Raw genomic sequence first — 16,215 nt, forward strand, 5'->3', positions numbered from 1 at the left:
TATTATGTACTGTAGATTAATAGCAGCTAATAAAGTACTTAGCACCTACTTGTTATTTAATAAGCCATCAGAAAAACTGGAGCTAAACCTAATTCCGGCTGATTGGCGTGCAATAAAAAGTGTCGTAACAGCCACTCGGGCACTGTTCTGACGCGCTTAATATAGCAGGGGAGCCTTGACTGCTATTCGTGTAGCTGTACGTCGAAAGTCTAGACCAACTAGTAAACTTGAAGATAAGAACTGATTAAAAAAAAAGCATTGTCAATTTTTGTTGGAATGAAGAAGGGAGAGTGAGAGTTTAGCTTTCAATCATCAGAGCTTTATGTGGTCTTTTTGGGGAATGCTTAGCATCTATCGTTAATCTGATAGTCCCGAGAACATTTAAATACTTAGGTACTTACATAAAAATAACTTTTTGTAGCCCATCAATCAATCCTGATTTTTGTACTACGATATCTATTCTCAAATCGCGGAATTCTGTATGTAGCGGTCATTGACTCCCAGTCAAAAAACTTGTCATTTTGTGTGACAGATGTTTCTAGTCTAAGGGTGATATCGTATTTTGCATACACGATGTGAACACAGTATGAATTATATCACTTCAAACTCATAAATAGAAGAGGTAACCAGTTTTCCGATGAAAATAATATAATAGTCTGTTTCTTTACAAGAATTCATTTTTTTCTTTAGTTAACAGAATGCAGTGCGAGTATTTTTCACATAGCTCCTAGACACCAAAGGTCAATGACCGCTGGTGCCACCATAAATTTTCCCGACTATAGATTAGATAGATAGAGCATATAGATTCATGTGGGAAGTTTATACTAGACTTTAGACTTAGAACTTAATATGACACGTTCGAGAATGTCGCAAAATCCTCTCTTGGGCTCCCCTGCTATTACCGGGAAATTGACTTCGAGGTGATTGGCAAGGGAATTAGTAGGATGTTGTTTACTTTTTACAGCAAAATCGCGTGACGCTAATCCATCATTTTGGCGGGAGACGCCATTATTATCCACCTTTATTCTATCAACACGGCGGTGGCTTATGTTATATTCTATAAATTTATTAGCTTTTTTTCTATTTCTTTTACTGTAAGTATAAGCATTGCGTAATCTTTTGTTTTTAACTTTTTTGGCGGCATCGCATCGTAAAGTTTGTTTACAGTTTCCGTACCTAGATGGCGCTATGTGTCTCGTTAAAAAACTTATTAGAAAGAAAGATAATTAACACCATGAAGTTAAAACTTTATCTCTACAGATGAAGGCCTCATAAAATAATATTATAGTGCCTTCTTTATTTTATATTTTGCTAAGAAACGCAAAAACCTAATAAGTACATATAACGTTTGAGTAAGTAACTTAAAAATACCACTTAACAGACAAGTAAGTAACACTTATTTTAAGTAAATTAAACATCGATCACGTTGTCACCTTCACGTAATACGTATTTTGTTACGTTTTGTAAGGACGGTGGCGCCCTCGCGGGCCCAGCTGCGCCGTATTATCAGTTCATTATTTTGTCATTGTATTTTTTCATCTCATTACGGAGTCTAATCCGGCGGGAGACGTAATGGCGGTGATCATGTGTCTGTATTGAAATTTGACGTATTGTACCGCGGGGAGACGGATAACACCGGCCAAGCGCGAGCGCGTCCCACGTAAAACGGCAAAAAATGAAATTGAAAGATTACTTATACAAACCACATACAATATGTTTTGTGAGTTGTGACATCACATTTCAAAATTAAATTGAATCGCGATATTTGAAATATTGGGGTGGATTTATTGCAAATTTGTAAATTGTGACGTCTCCCCCCCCCCCCCTCCCTAAAGTGATCGGTGGTGGTCTAGAAATCATGAAATTCGTATGACCATCTATCGTAATTCGTGTTTACGAATTACGATAGATGGTCCCTAACTGCAAATTGCAACAAAAGTATTTTTCAACTGTCTCGTGTGTCATGTCTGGCAATTTGGCGGTTCTTCTGATATTGAATATAAACATAGTGACAGACAGACAGTCATATAAATAGGTTTAACCCTTTAGGCACGGAACCCTAAATTATAAATATCGCGTCGAATAATAATTATGCGGCAATGAGCACACAAATCACTCGATTGTCGAAGAGCAGCGTACACGTCCACATTTATAATACCTTTATCATAACCCTTATGACATTACAATAAGAGTTACTTTTAGAAATTTCGAGGTGAAATAAATAAGAACAGACAATAATGCTAACGTGAGATTAAAAACATCAATATCTGTCGATAGAGGTCGCCTCCTTCGTGATTATAACCACGTGTAGTCGGGATAAATAAAGGAATCAAATGAACAATATTAATTGGTGTGCCGGAGATGTTTGGCTTTGAATGAACAGAAATCAAGTAGGTAAATATAATACTTACTTACTTACTCAAATAAATTTATTTTTATTCCCAATAGCTAAGTATCATGAATACTCTTTTTGAACGTCGTAGAAAGAACGAAGAAATTAACTAAGGTACCTAGCCTTCCACCGGTTCAGGAACTTGACCCGGCGAGAAGAACCGGCGTAAGAAAGTCGCACGGGGCCATCTTTTACTAAAAAGATGGAAAATTACAAAATTTTAAAATATATAAGTAATAATAATATTCAACAGAAAAAAAACAAGACTCCTGTTTCATGATAGTTAATAGAATGAAGACAAAAACTGTAAAAAATAGACCGTGTTGCCCGCAAGTTGTAAATTCATGTGAAAATTAGTAAGTAACGTGGTAATTTTATGAAATTAGATAATTATAATGAAAGCTGCAAGTACTTCAGTCCGGAGTCCGGACCAACGCCTACAACTCTACAAGGCGCAGGTTCGGCCTCATATGGAATATTGTTCTCATCTCTGGGCAGGGGCGCCAAAATACCAACTGCTCCCTCTGGATCGTATCCAACGAAGGGCTGCTCGAATTGTTGACTGCCATAGTGTTTCAAACAGCTTGGACCCCCTGGAATTACGCCGAGATGTAGCTTCACTCTGCATCCTCTATCGGTTGTATCACGGGGAGTGCTCTGAGGAATTGTTCGGAATCATACCACCTGCAACTTTTCGCTATCGTCCCACGCGAAAAACATACCATCCTCATCACCTTGATGAGTGGCAGTCTTCCACAGTGCGTTTTTCGCGTAACTTTCTGCCGCGCACTGTAAAACTCTGTAATGAACTGTCACCAGCAGTATTTCCGGACCGATACGACCTGCAAACCTTCAAGAAAAGAGCGTATTCCCTCTTAAAAGGCCAGCAACGCACCTGCAGCTCCTTTGATGTTGCGAGTATCCATGGGCGACGGTAGTTGCTTACCATCAGGTGACCCGTTTGCTCGTTTGCCCCCTTATTTAATAAAAAAAAAAGTTAATGCTTTATTTAAATAAGAAAGTGCAAAGGATGAAAAAAATATTAAATCATTACTGCAGCGTCGCCAGCATTTCAACCGAAAAAACAATTGCAAATTGTCACTGACATGCCGTAGTTACTTTTAATTCTACCCCTCTGATACTCTTAATATACAATTTAAAAAGGCAAACAAACAAACGTAGCTAATAGCGCCATGTAAAGCCAGATAACTTTTGCCAATGCACCCAAAAATGTACAGCTTCAAAATTAATCTTAAACCCATTGACATAAGAGTTAAGATAACCGCACGACAAAATTTGCGTCAGCGAACTGAAAACGTTCAGAAACTGCTTACACGAATTAGCGGGCGGGTGGCGGAGCGGGGGCAGAGCAGGGAGCGGGGAGGGGAGGGGGGTGAAATTAGAAAACTCAACCCCCGGCTCCGCACGTCATAAACTGACGATTTACGATAACGCCCGGATTAGCCTGTTTGTCTGCGCTGTCTGTGCATCTCGTCAAAGTCGCACGGAGCGGGCATCTGCATTTTCACAGAATTTTGATTATTGCCAAAAAACATAAAGTCTTCTACCTGTAGTAAAAAAAAGACGGGTTGCACTCCGGGAGTGCCGGCAGAAGTGAAAACTTGATTATTAACGTTGTGCATTATTTTTTTTAACCCATTTTTTATGAAAATCGATTTTTTTAAATCTATTTTTTTAATTAATCGCAACCCCTACAATCGATTAAATTTTTAACCCATTTTTTAGGAAATAGATTTTTAAATAATCGATTTTTTTAATTAATCGAAACACTTACAGTTTTTTAACCCATTTTTTATTCGATTAAAAAATATCGACAATCGAAAAAAAACAATCGATTGTTCGATTATTCGATTTCGATGTTACAACACTACTCTCCAACCGTCTTACGGTTTTTCGATCAGCACGAGAATCTGACGCGAGTTTCACAGTTTTTACTTTTTAGTTTTTACCCATCCCACAAAAGTGCTCAACGCCGCTAAAGAAGTTTTCACTTCAAAAATTAATGATTTGGTTTAAAAATATTCCTATTTTTTGAGGACTTTTTTTTCAAATCAATTGAAATGAATGAAACGCAAATATGATGACTGATGAGATAAGTATAATATTATGTTGGATTCACAATTAAATTTTTTACTTGCTCAATAAGTAATTTTGCAGATAAAATTATAAACTTAAATACTTTTATGGTACTCAAAAATGTGAGACATTTTATAGGTGTTACATATGTATCTTTCTCGTGTATAATAATTATTATAATATTATAATTAATTAATGTGGTCTTTGTCAATCAATAGTAACAACTCTCCGCTGCCCGCTCCGCCCGTCTCAGTCCCGAGTCCCGACTCCCGGCACTCCCGGGCCGCGGCCCCAACACTGAAGGGGTCGTCGGAATTGTTTCACATTTGCATCGCGATTCGCGAGGCACCGCGGCCCGCGATCTTATGCCGAATGCCGATTGCTCCTGACTGTTCACAGTTGATCTACCTCTGATAAGACCCTTATTGCTACGATATTAAAGTGATCCTTACAGGTAAATTAACTCTGAATGGTCTGTAGTCTATAATTATGCGGTTAAATATTCATCCCGCTGCCGCGCTGGAGGCTAGCGTGGTCATAACAATTTAGGACCTACCTAGGTAGTCGACGTAGGTTTTATACTTAGATGAATGATTCATCTAAGGTTTTATAGAACTTGTATTTCATATTTCATATGACATGTCACATGTCTTATTATCTTCAATATTATCTATTATGTGAAAATTCAGAAATTGTAACAAATCTTTACTCTGTTTGACTCTGTGATCTGTTCTTACTTCTGTTGTGACTTGTGAGTCTAATAAAAGATATTATGGCACTTGAAAAAATAATATCAATTGATCACTGAGTAGGTAAAATATGTACAGTTTAGATTAAAGTTATTTACCCAACGCATGGACACCGCTCGCGGGAGAGCTAGCGCGCGGCCGCATAGTAATTTACTTAAGATAGTATTGTTTTTAAATAAGAATTTTATATCAACATTCTCGAACTCTACTAATGCTGACAGATACATTATAAAACATACATGATTGGATTTCTCTATTTCCTACCCATGTTAGTTGTTACTAAAACAATAAAAACAGCTAGTCCTTATTCTTCAGTCACATTCAGTTTTGGTTCGTGCGTTACAACTTACAACGGTCGTTAAACGCTGCGCGGACCACAATTTATAATATATTTTTTAGGATAAGAGAAAAGATTAGAAAATCTATTATTGTTTTATGTAGTAATGTGTCTCCCGCCCTTCGGGAGACATGGTTCTCGAAAATTAAACCTCCCAATAAATTAAATGTTTCAAAAGTATATTTTAAAATTTTAATTATTATTCATTTCGCTTTCATTTACATACCCTTCACGTCAGTCTTCATTTATGTTCTATTTCTGCGGTATTTTCAACTGAAGACTCGAGAATACCGCAGGAACGGACACCCCACCGTTAATTTCTTAAGGGCGAGCGCCCCGTAAATAATTGTCGCGCTAAGAGAGGATCCTCGGAAAACCCGCGATTACCATAAAGACCACCTAAACAGGAAGACGGCCTTCCTTCCGCGATATTTGTGAAAAAATTACGCGCTTCCGGCCGACATTTTGTTTGTCCCCCCGTGACCCCTCCGGGGGCGAGGGGGTCGTTAATTGCCGCACAATAACCGCGAGTTAGTGGAAGCTAATTATCGTTAGCTTCCCGACCTCACCCATGAATATTTTAAAAAGTTAACTCTTTAATGTTTTCTGGCCGATTGTTTGTCCCGCGATTATCGTAAGTCATGGCCAGCTTAAACGGTAGACGGAACACGATAATCTCGATTAAAATAAAGAATAAAGATACTTCTGTACCAGCGGTGCTAAAATGGTCGCTTTAGAGAATCATATTATGAATCATAATATGATTCATTTTTTAAAAATCGCAAGATGGTCACTCTGCCTCCAATTCACGTCTATTAATTCGTACTAATTTGACATTAGTCAGTTTGATAGTTTTGACAATTAAATTATTATTCATTTTCTGAATTGATTTTAGAGGAATTGCAAAAATATGTGTCAATTCTAAAATCAAAATACTTAAGTACTTATATAAAAATGCAAAGGCACGGGAACCAATCTTATCTTCTACCAGTTGCAACACCAGCTTTACTCACATTTCAAAATTTAGGCTAGTTTTGGGCAATGCGATGGCGGTAATGACATGGGAAGTATGTTCCCCCCCTCCTGCCCGCTTCCGGGGTCAAACGACACTCTTATCTCAATCCTGCTCATTTTCTCGCGCCTAATCTACAACATTTTTGGGAGTGTTCTTACTGTCATAAAGATATGAAATATGGTCGAAATAGTAGTCATCATAATATTCTTTGTTATATTCAATTTAGTCGTAGGTTGGGATATTTTGTGAAGAAAGAAAATTGTTTCTGAACACCTAAAGGTTGACTGGTAGAGAATGCCATTTGGCATTAAGTCCGCCTAGATGTACCAACATTGTGCAAAAAGTATAAATAAATAAATAAAATTAAATGAGCACCTTAAATTAAAATGGCTGCCATAAATTGTCGAAGCCACTTTACTCAGTTAGCTACAGTTCCTTCCCTATGAAGTTGATCTATTAATATTTAACGATATCCTGGTCTAGGATTTCAGAAAACCGATGTCTAGCACTATATTTCACCACGCATCAGGGAACCGCAACCTGAATAATATTGGAAATTAGAAGTTCTTATACAGCAGCATAGACCGCATAGGAGTTAAGATCTAAATACTTACTGTAAATGTATCTCAAGCTCTACAAGTCTCAACTGTCAAGTCCCAATGTCAGGAAGAATACGGAAGGCCGAAGGGCCCGAAGGGCCGAAGGAAGCTTACAAGCCTAGGCAACGGCCTATACCCTAGGCAACGGCCTATACCCTAGGCAACAGCCAATAAACCTATTGAGAGGCCATTATAAATTCAATTACCGGGAGCGGCGCGTACATCATCTGGTGCAGGCCCGGCCGTCACGTACAATATCACCAGACATCTGCTCCGCAATAAAAAGACGGGGGAAACATAGAATTTTATGTCGGCTGTCCATCGTAAAACTTTACAGGCATTCGGCTAATAAATCGCGACGAATAAATAAGTGTTGAGTCGCTCGGCATATTGATTCGTCATGTGCCGCCTTGGCGCGGGGCGCGGGGCGCGGGCGGCGGCCCTGGTCATAAAGGTGCGTAATGGCCGACGTCGGAAGACAGCGCAGTGGCGCGCATCGATTAGCGAGCAGCGCCAGACGACGCAGCGCGCCGCTACCACCGGCCACCACGTACCACGGCGGCCGCCCGCGCCACCAGCCGCCAACACCCCGCGCTAATTATATCACCAAAATAATAGTAAACCGCCGAAAATAAGTTGACGCGTCTTCGCCGATAGATGGCGCTAGGTGTAGCTTCAATTTTAGTAGCGTCGACAATAAAATAATAATCACCAGCACCGATTACGTCGAGATTCATAACAAAGAGCTAATTTACGATCGATGTCGCGTGTACTTACGACGATAATAACGATAAATTACGTCATTATTGACGTATTACAGTAAATTACGTACGTCGAGTGTCTCAGTTTCCAATTAAGATCCACCAATGGCGTGACAGCTCATTGTGTTTGATTTGTAATTACTGTCTTCAGGTGCGGCCGGTGTATTACGAGATTATATCGCATAATATTGTCGTAAATTATTGGCATGTCAATTGCATCCAAATTGTACGGAAAATGCACTCTAAGTATACCGGTAACCGTACGGTACAAATTACAATATAATCCCCATTTTACAAAAATATTAAAAGGTGTAAGCAGACCCTAAATTACAAATTGATTAATTTGAATATTCCACTGAAATAGAACTTGCCTCGCGAAAGGCGGTTGGGGGGGTCTTTCAATGTCATGGTTTTTTTTTTGTAATTTGCAATGAGTTTCATCATTAACACTAGAATATTATGAAACATCAGAACTATAATATAAATAAATTGAAAGAAATCTCTAGAAAGCACGTATATTTTCGGTACTAAACAGAGAGACCCAAAAAGGAAAACTTAATTATTATTGTCACCCGCGGCGCTTGTTAACCGATTCAATCTTATTGATGCGAACAAAATCCAAATCAATTTTGGTCTGACTGCGGCTGAGCCATACAACAATCATTTAAATGTTTACCTTATATGACATTTTATTATGTCTTTTGTTCAAATAAAAAAACATAGAATTTTGTTTACAAAATTCTGTGTTTTTTTTAGCCTTTAGGCTAAGATTGTAAATCATATTGTTCCAATATGTTCGTAATATTTAGTTAAAACTTGAACTCTGACCAGCCTCTAAGCAACTGTAAGAGGAGGTAAGCCTTTGAAGGCAGTGTAGGTCACTGTGGTCACCGCTAACTTACACTGCATACAAATCGTTCGCTCGGTAGTCAGAGGATAGTTTTGTGCTATAAAATATTTACTTAAGTATTTATAAAAACGGTTAATATCTAAATTTCAGAGATTGAAAAATGTATATTACTTATTATTAATCATATTCCTACTCATACGAATCCCGTCATAAGAAGCGTTTAATTACGAATCTAAATTAAACATGGCGACCATGAAGGTAATAGTCTCATCCCCGTCTCGAACCCCGATCCACAGTTGATTAAAATCTCACTACGTTCACAAGGACTCACATTGATATATTTATAAATCTTATGAACCGTCTGTCACGGGCTGGCGGTCAAAATGAACCCTATTCGCCGGGCCAGAGGGTCAATAATACCCTACGCGGCTCCGAGCCTACTACCACCTGTCAGGTGATATATTAGCTTTAAATAACATATCTTATTTATGCTGGGATCGAGAACAAAATGTACAAAAAAGGTTTATTATAAATAATCTAGAGGCGGGTGGGTGGATGAGGGAATTTGTACCATTTGTAAGCCACGACCTGAATTCAATGCCATGTTCGCTCCATGGCAGTGTACCTACAAGATATTAATTAAAATAGTTACAAGAAAATAATCTTTTGTAATCCTTCACATATTTTTTGGTTAATAGTAAATAAGTACTAAATCTGGAAACATAGTTCATATTTTCAGGATATGATGACATCAATAGACTTATTAAGCATACAAAGTCTCAATTGAATAGCTTTAGATTTTATAGATATCTAAAATACGCCGATCTCGTCACTGACACACTGATGATCATCAAAATGTTTGGCTACTTCCTGAAGTGCTAGAGAGCTGAAATTTGGTATGTAATCTAAGTTTAGTATACAACCAACAAAATAATTCATAAGCTTGTTACTTTCGCCCCCATCCCCTAAAAGGGGGGGGGGGGGAAGTGGAAGTATTATGATGTCAATAATAGACTTATTAAACATACAAATATCTAAAATACACCGAAATTTGGTTATAACTACCTACGCTATAAAATAAGTTTATAGCGTAGGTAATAGAAGTTTAAAATTTAAATATGAGACTTTCACTAAATTTATGAATGAGGACATGAAAGTTTACACGGGCCTGTAGACGGTAACTAAAAAACCTTTACAAAATAATTGTTATTTTATTTATTAATTATATTATGTGTTAATTATTGTAATTACAAAATAAGTAGTTACAAGAATCAACTTACAAAAAGAACTGAAATCCCACCAAAACATTTCTTGTAAAATGTTGCCTCGACGACCACATTATTATTTATTAGGTTTACCCTGTGAAAAATACACCAGAGCTAATGTAAAGCCCATCTGAATCTACTTCTGAATCTACGCGGCCTTACTCTATCGACCCTAACTCCAACAAATTCTACATATCAGTAAGTATGTATGGCTTGGCTGTTTCGTTACTTACTTCAGATCAGAAACTAAATATTCGCCTCACCTCCACGACGCGACGTTGGAGCTAGGGTCGGTGGAGTTAGGCCGCGTAGATTCAGAAGCTTGGCTCTACATTAGATCTGATGTATTTTTCACAGGGCAAACCTTTTGTGGTCGTCGAGGTAACATTTTACATGAAATGTTTTTGGTGCGATAGTTTTTTTATTTTTAGATCTTTGTAGAAAAACCATGAAACTATCATATTTGTTGTGCTACGAAATAATACAATTCTGTATTATAATTAATAATTATGGAACTTTTGAATTCATTTTAGTTTTGTAGATTTCTAGGACATCATCAGGGCGAGCGAACGGTTTCAAAACAAGCAAACAAAAAAAATATCACGCCTATTGACTTGTGCATTGTAATTTTTAATTATATAATGTAGATGTGCTATCATCAGTCAGTCAAGGTGTGACGACGCGAGCCCTCACAAAGCTCGGATTTTAGCTAGTTTTAGACGATTTGTTGATTGACAGCGTTTAGCTCCAAGTAAATTGATAACTAAGTTACATTTGTATCTAAATTAAAAGAGACAATTCAACAAAATTGACGGGAAGATTATTAAGATAAATGATTCCAATCGATTAAGATTATTCAGAGCTATTTGTTGCAGTGTTCAAAGTCGCACTATTTTGGAAAGCATCTCGAGCGTCAGCCGAGAAAGTATCAGAAACGCGTCGCCTGTTTGTGTAAAGGTAATTATTTATCCCGAAGCTTACAAGGACATAAAATAAATCCGTCAGATGCCATTAAAAATATCCTCCAAAAACAGGTCGAAAATAGACGCTTAGATCATAACGCGGGCTAATTAATAATATATCACGCGGGCTTAGGGACGCCGGGGACAAATGTTTCCGGGCGGACATTTTTATTATTTTTATTTACAAAATAATAATTTATTAACGACCGCCTTCGGGGAGATTTAGCGAGCGTCATAGTCGAGGAGCCGTCCGGCTGAGTTATGTGCACTCCGACTGCCCCGGACCGGATTATGATGTATATTCATTATTTTTTATGATCTAATCTCGATTTTGTACCTGGGCCGTGGAAATAACCGACAACGAAATATTAATACACGGGTATTTTCCTTTGTCAGGGAAATTAAGCTTACGTGTTACTTTGTATCTATGCTGATAACATGAAACATAATCCTCCTGGCAGTCGGGTAAAAAAGGTCTTGTATAGCAAAAGGGTGTGAATTCTCGTTAAAAATATTTAAACGAAAATTTGTAGCAACAGTGTCTATTCCAATCATCTACGTATTAATAGCAATATGACTTATGCCTCATTATCTTGACTTTATAATCACATTCACTATTGACAGTCTCTACTCTCTACAAATTCAATACGAACAAACCATACAACAACCGTCTCTCATTGAGTGTGCGAGTTTTGTGGGAGATATGCTAACTGCGTGTGCGTCATTATGGCAGCCGCGATAAATCTGCCTCAGCTAGACAGGCATAATCTTCCCTTTATGACGAGTGATGCATTGCACTTATTGTCTGCTTATGTCATGAATTACATTTTTTTAATCTGCCCTTTCTCTCAGAACCGTCCGTCGACTACTTAAATCATATTACAATTTATAACTCACGAATAAATCTTTGATTTAGTTGCTTATTTGAATTTCAATTATAATTTAGATTTTTCATACTTTGAATCTGTGGCTTCGTTTGATAATAACTTAAACTTATTTTGGCTTAAAAATTAATTAGAAATCTAACTACAACAATATAAAACTAGCATAAAAAAGAATAAAGCTTTATGCTTTATTCTGTTTTATATACACGAAAGATAATTAGAGACGAAATAACTTAAAGCGGTAACTTAGTAACCTTGTCAGCCACAAAAAGGTCAATCAAATTATTAGCATAAAGAGGTTAGATATATGGAGTCGGGTAAATCGAATGCGAAACGTTGACAAGTTCTCAGTAAAGATGATCATGTGACCCGGGACCCGGCGCGGCCGGTGTGCACGCACGCCATAAATCTGTCAGGCCGTGACAGGCGGCAGGCCCCGTGGCCCGGACGGCTCGAGACGTTACTGGTTTTCGGCTCTTAACAATGCCATTAGATAAGCCCGATAGCTGTCAATGTTAAATTATGTACGTACCTGGTGGAATGGTATCATAGTTATTTTTAATATGAATTAATATCATTCTCACCGTTCAAAGGGTCGTTGATTTTCGAAGATGAGTTGTGAGACTCAAGTTTTGTATTATTTGTGATGCTTAAATCCTGACAGATCTACGTGTCAGTACGAGTTATACTTAATTAAAAAAGGTATAAATACCAAAAACCTGTGGTAACACAACTGCAACATGTTCACTTATAATACATTATTAAAATTATCAAAGTATGTATTTAATTTTTACAGTATTTGTAAGTGTTCAGTACTGTTAACTTCAAAATATTTATTGAGTTAAAATATAACACATAAACCTGAAACCATTGCATTTTTCTAAACATAGATGATAGGTCCCCATCTCACCATAACAACATTCAAGAATCAAGAACATACCTACCATTTTTAACTAATTTAATATTATGAGCCGAAAAGGGTAAATATAATTACTTCATTAAAACATGATACATAATGAAATAAGTACACGCAAAACCCATCAAGATAATTTAATTTAACTTTCAAATTATTAATTTTGAATCCTTCCTGGATTCAGTTCGGAGTTCAAACTCAGTTCAGACTCCTAGCGCCATCTATGAGCGTCCGAGACAAACATCAAAATGTAAACATGCAGTAGAGGTTATGCAAAATACAAAAGTCATAAACCTTGTTTTACCGGTTTTTAGACAACAAACTAACAATAATACTTAAATTTATTGTAAGTTTGTTGTTTTCATAGGCACTACAACGGCGTTAAATTGAGGTAAATACGAGAAATAACATACACATATAACATCAAAATAAACTGCTTTATCACGTAGATTTTGATTAAAAAAACAATCACAGTATATTAATGTCACATAATAATGAAATTGCAAAACTTACCGTTCACTTATTTCGGATGATAAATCACAAAATAACCAAAAACGAACGTGTATAAAACATGTAACTCAGTTCACTTTGCGGACGCCGCTAGACTGTCATACGCGAAGACCGAAGTTAGCCGAGCTTGCCCGAGCCCGCGCCCCGCGCCCTCCTGGGCCCTGGCGCCGCGCCGAGCCCTCGCCAGCAATGTCAGCTGCTGGTGATAGCGTTAATTATTATTATTTTTAAGTTAGGTAATATCGTAGTAAGTAAATAAAAATATAGTTTTACTTTTAAATAACTCCTAGTCTCCTACTTGTTGTCTGTTGACCAACCACTTCATCTAAATAAAATGTTCTTCCAAGTGCGAGTCGGACTTGCGCTCGAAGGGTTCCATACCATTATAGAGGATTTTAGCATCTAAGAGCATTATTAGACCAAAAATTGTTTTTTTTTTGTATGGGATTTTTAATTTATTTTAATATTATTATTAAATATTAAAGTAAGTACACATATAACTAAGGAGTTCGTGAAAAATTCAAGTTACCATTCACGGATCTAATGTATTAGCTCCATGTGGCCATTATTGTTAACTTAGAGCAAAAAATTACAAATCAAATCAAATCAAAATATTTTTATTCAGAGTAATTTTTTTACAAAAACTTTACCGAACGTCGATACTACGGTGCCTACCACCGGTTGGGGAACTAACCCGGCGAGAAGAACCGGCGTAAGAAACTCGCACGGGGCCATCTTTTACTAAAAAGATGGAAAATTACAATTTGAAATATATATAGTGCACTAAGGCTTTAAATAAATACTGGTAAATTGGAGAACTGTCAAAATGACGTTTTTGTATGAAAACAGCGTTAGTTCCTTTTCTCGCGACGTTCATTTAAAGCCTTGTCGAACTGTAAGAATATTATGACTTAGGGCTATTTACAACAGGAATTATAAAAAAAAATTTAGTAGCCTGTAAGAACCACCCTATTCCCAAGGTGTGTTGTCGTCGATGAAATCATTAATTTATAATAATCTAATAAGCTTTAGTACACAAACGTTCTTTTACTACTTTTTTAAATTTATTGATAGAGAGATTTTGAACGTTTTCTGGGATTCTATTGTACAGGCGTATACACTGGCCTTTAAAAGATTTACTGACTTTGCTAAGTCTGATCACTGGTATTTCTAATTTGTTCTTATTCCTAGTGTTAAAACAATGATTGTCGCTATTCTTCTTGAAATTATTTAAGTTCTTTCTTACATACAGTACATTATCCAAGACGTATTGAGATGCGTCGGTCAGAATATTTATTGCCTTAAACTTTTCTCTTAAGGATTCATACGATGACATCTTATAAATAGAACGTATCGCTCGCTTATGCAGCACGAATATTGCATTAATGTCCGCTGCATTTCCCCATAGAAGGATTCCATAGGACATAATGCTGTGGAAGTAATTAAAGTAAACAAGTCGCGCTGTTTCTACATCAGTTATTTCTCTGATTTTTTTAACAGCATATGCTGCAGAACTGAGCCTATCCGCCAGATTTGCAATATGCGGACTCCACTGTAATTTACTGTCTAAAGTTATACCTAGGAAAACTGTGGTGTACACTAATTTCATTTTCTCATCTAAATGATAGTACATTGGTTTGTACTTGCCTAACATTTGGCAAACTGAATTTTAAACATTTCGTTTTGTTAGAATTTAATAGTAAATTATTAGCATTAAACCATTATACTATTTTTGAGAGAGCACTATCTACCTCGTCATAATTGTATTGTTGTCGCTTCACATTAAAAATTAGTGAAGTGTCATCAGCAAAAAGTACTATCTCATGCTTATCTTTAACTAGATAAGGTAGGTCATTTATGTAAATGAGAAAAAGAAAGGGACTTAATATAGTTCCTTGTGGAACACCTAGCTTTATTTTACTACCATTAGACCTTTTAGAATTAACTTCTACTCTTTGCGTTCTATTTGCAAGGTAAGAACTTAACAGTTTTAGGGCCGTGTCTCTTATACCATAATGATACAATTACGTTTGTTGTATGGTATGTACCCTTTAAATATTTATATTAATTTTATTTAGATTTGAGATTACAGAACCCTAAAAATATAAGTAAAAATTTTACTCGATTATTGGCCATTTCTTTCAAGTAAGGTCAACTTGGGGAAGTCCGTCTGGGACTGGGAATAAATTCCATATTTTAACGACTAGATTCATATGGCTCATTGAGTAAAACAGAATTGCAGAGTTAATTTGATCTAAGAAACAGGCATGTCGCTAGTCGCTACTGTTACAAAAAAAAAATGATCGGCAATTTTCCCCGTTTTATACTCTATCGTATTCGGAGTGTAAGTCTCTGCCAAAAAAATTAAAAAAGTGGCAATGCGAAGGATTTTTTGGAGTTTCTCGGATTAAGTAAGTAATTTAGTGATCCGTTTACTTATTACTGGTTTTTAATTCGTTAATATCGCTTTAATTTGGTTATTATCACCTGCAAAATATTTCTTATCTAAAAGTGCACTAGTGGGGAAGTCCGTCTAGCTTGCATAAGGAAAGGCCGTCATATGCCGGTCTTACCTACAATCAGATATTGTCAACCTTTTCAAACCTACTAGATGGCATTGTATTGCCCATAAAGTGGCCAAGTCACAAGTGCCCTCGAAACCTGACCTCCACCACCGAAAATTATGATTTTGGGCTCATAATTTTATAAGTAAATATGTTCTTTTATAACGTTGTTTTATTACGGATTACCCATGTAAAAAAATGTTTGATGGCCCTGAACTCAAACACATGACTTATCCCAATTATTTTTTTACTCAATAAAAACTAAATGAGGCTATAAGATTATAACAGCATAGTTTCTTCTTCAATACCTCCTACTT

The 16,215-nt window shown here is 36.7% G+C and overlaps 1 protein-coding gene across 1 annotated transcript in view; it reads right to left on the reverse strand.

Annotated features, from left to right (window-relative positions):
* LOC121731832 (zinc finger protein 28) overlaps positions 1–13,410 on the reverse strand; it is a 38,357-nt gene extending 24,947 nt beyond the window's left edge. The window contains exon 1 of the mRNA XM_042121496.1: positions 13,338–13,410. The gene's annotated coding sequence lies outside the window, so the exon portion shown is untranslated. The remainder of the gene's footprint in view (positions 1–13,337) is intronic.
* Between the last annotated feature and the right edge of the window lie 2,805 nt (positions 13,411–16,215).

Source organism: Aricia agestis, chromosome 11 (genome assembly GCF_905147365.1).
Source record: "Aricia agestis chromosome 11, ilAriAges1.1, whole genome shotgun sequence".
In the NCBI taxonomy this organism is placed as follows: Eukaryota; Metazoa; Arthropoda; class Insecta; order Lepidoptera; family Lycaenidae; genus Aricia; species Aricia agestis.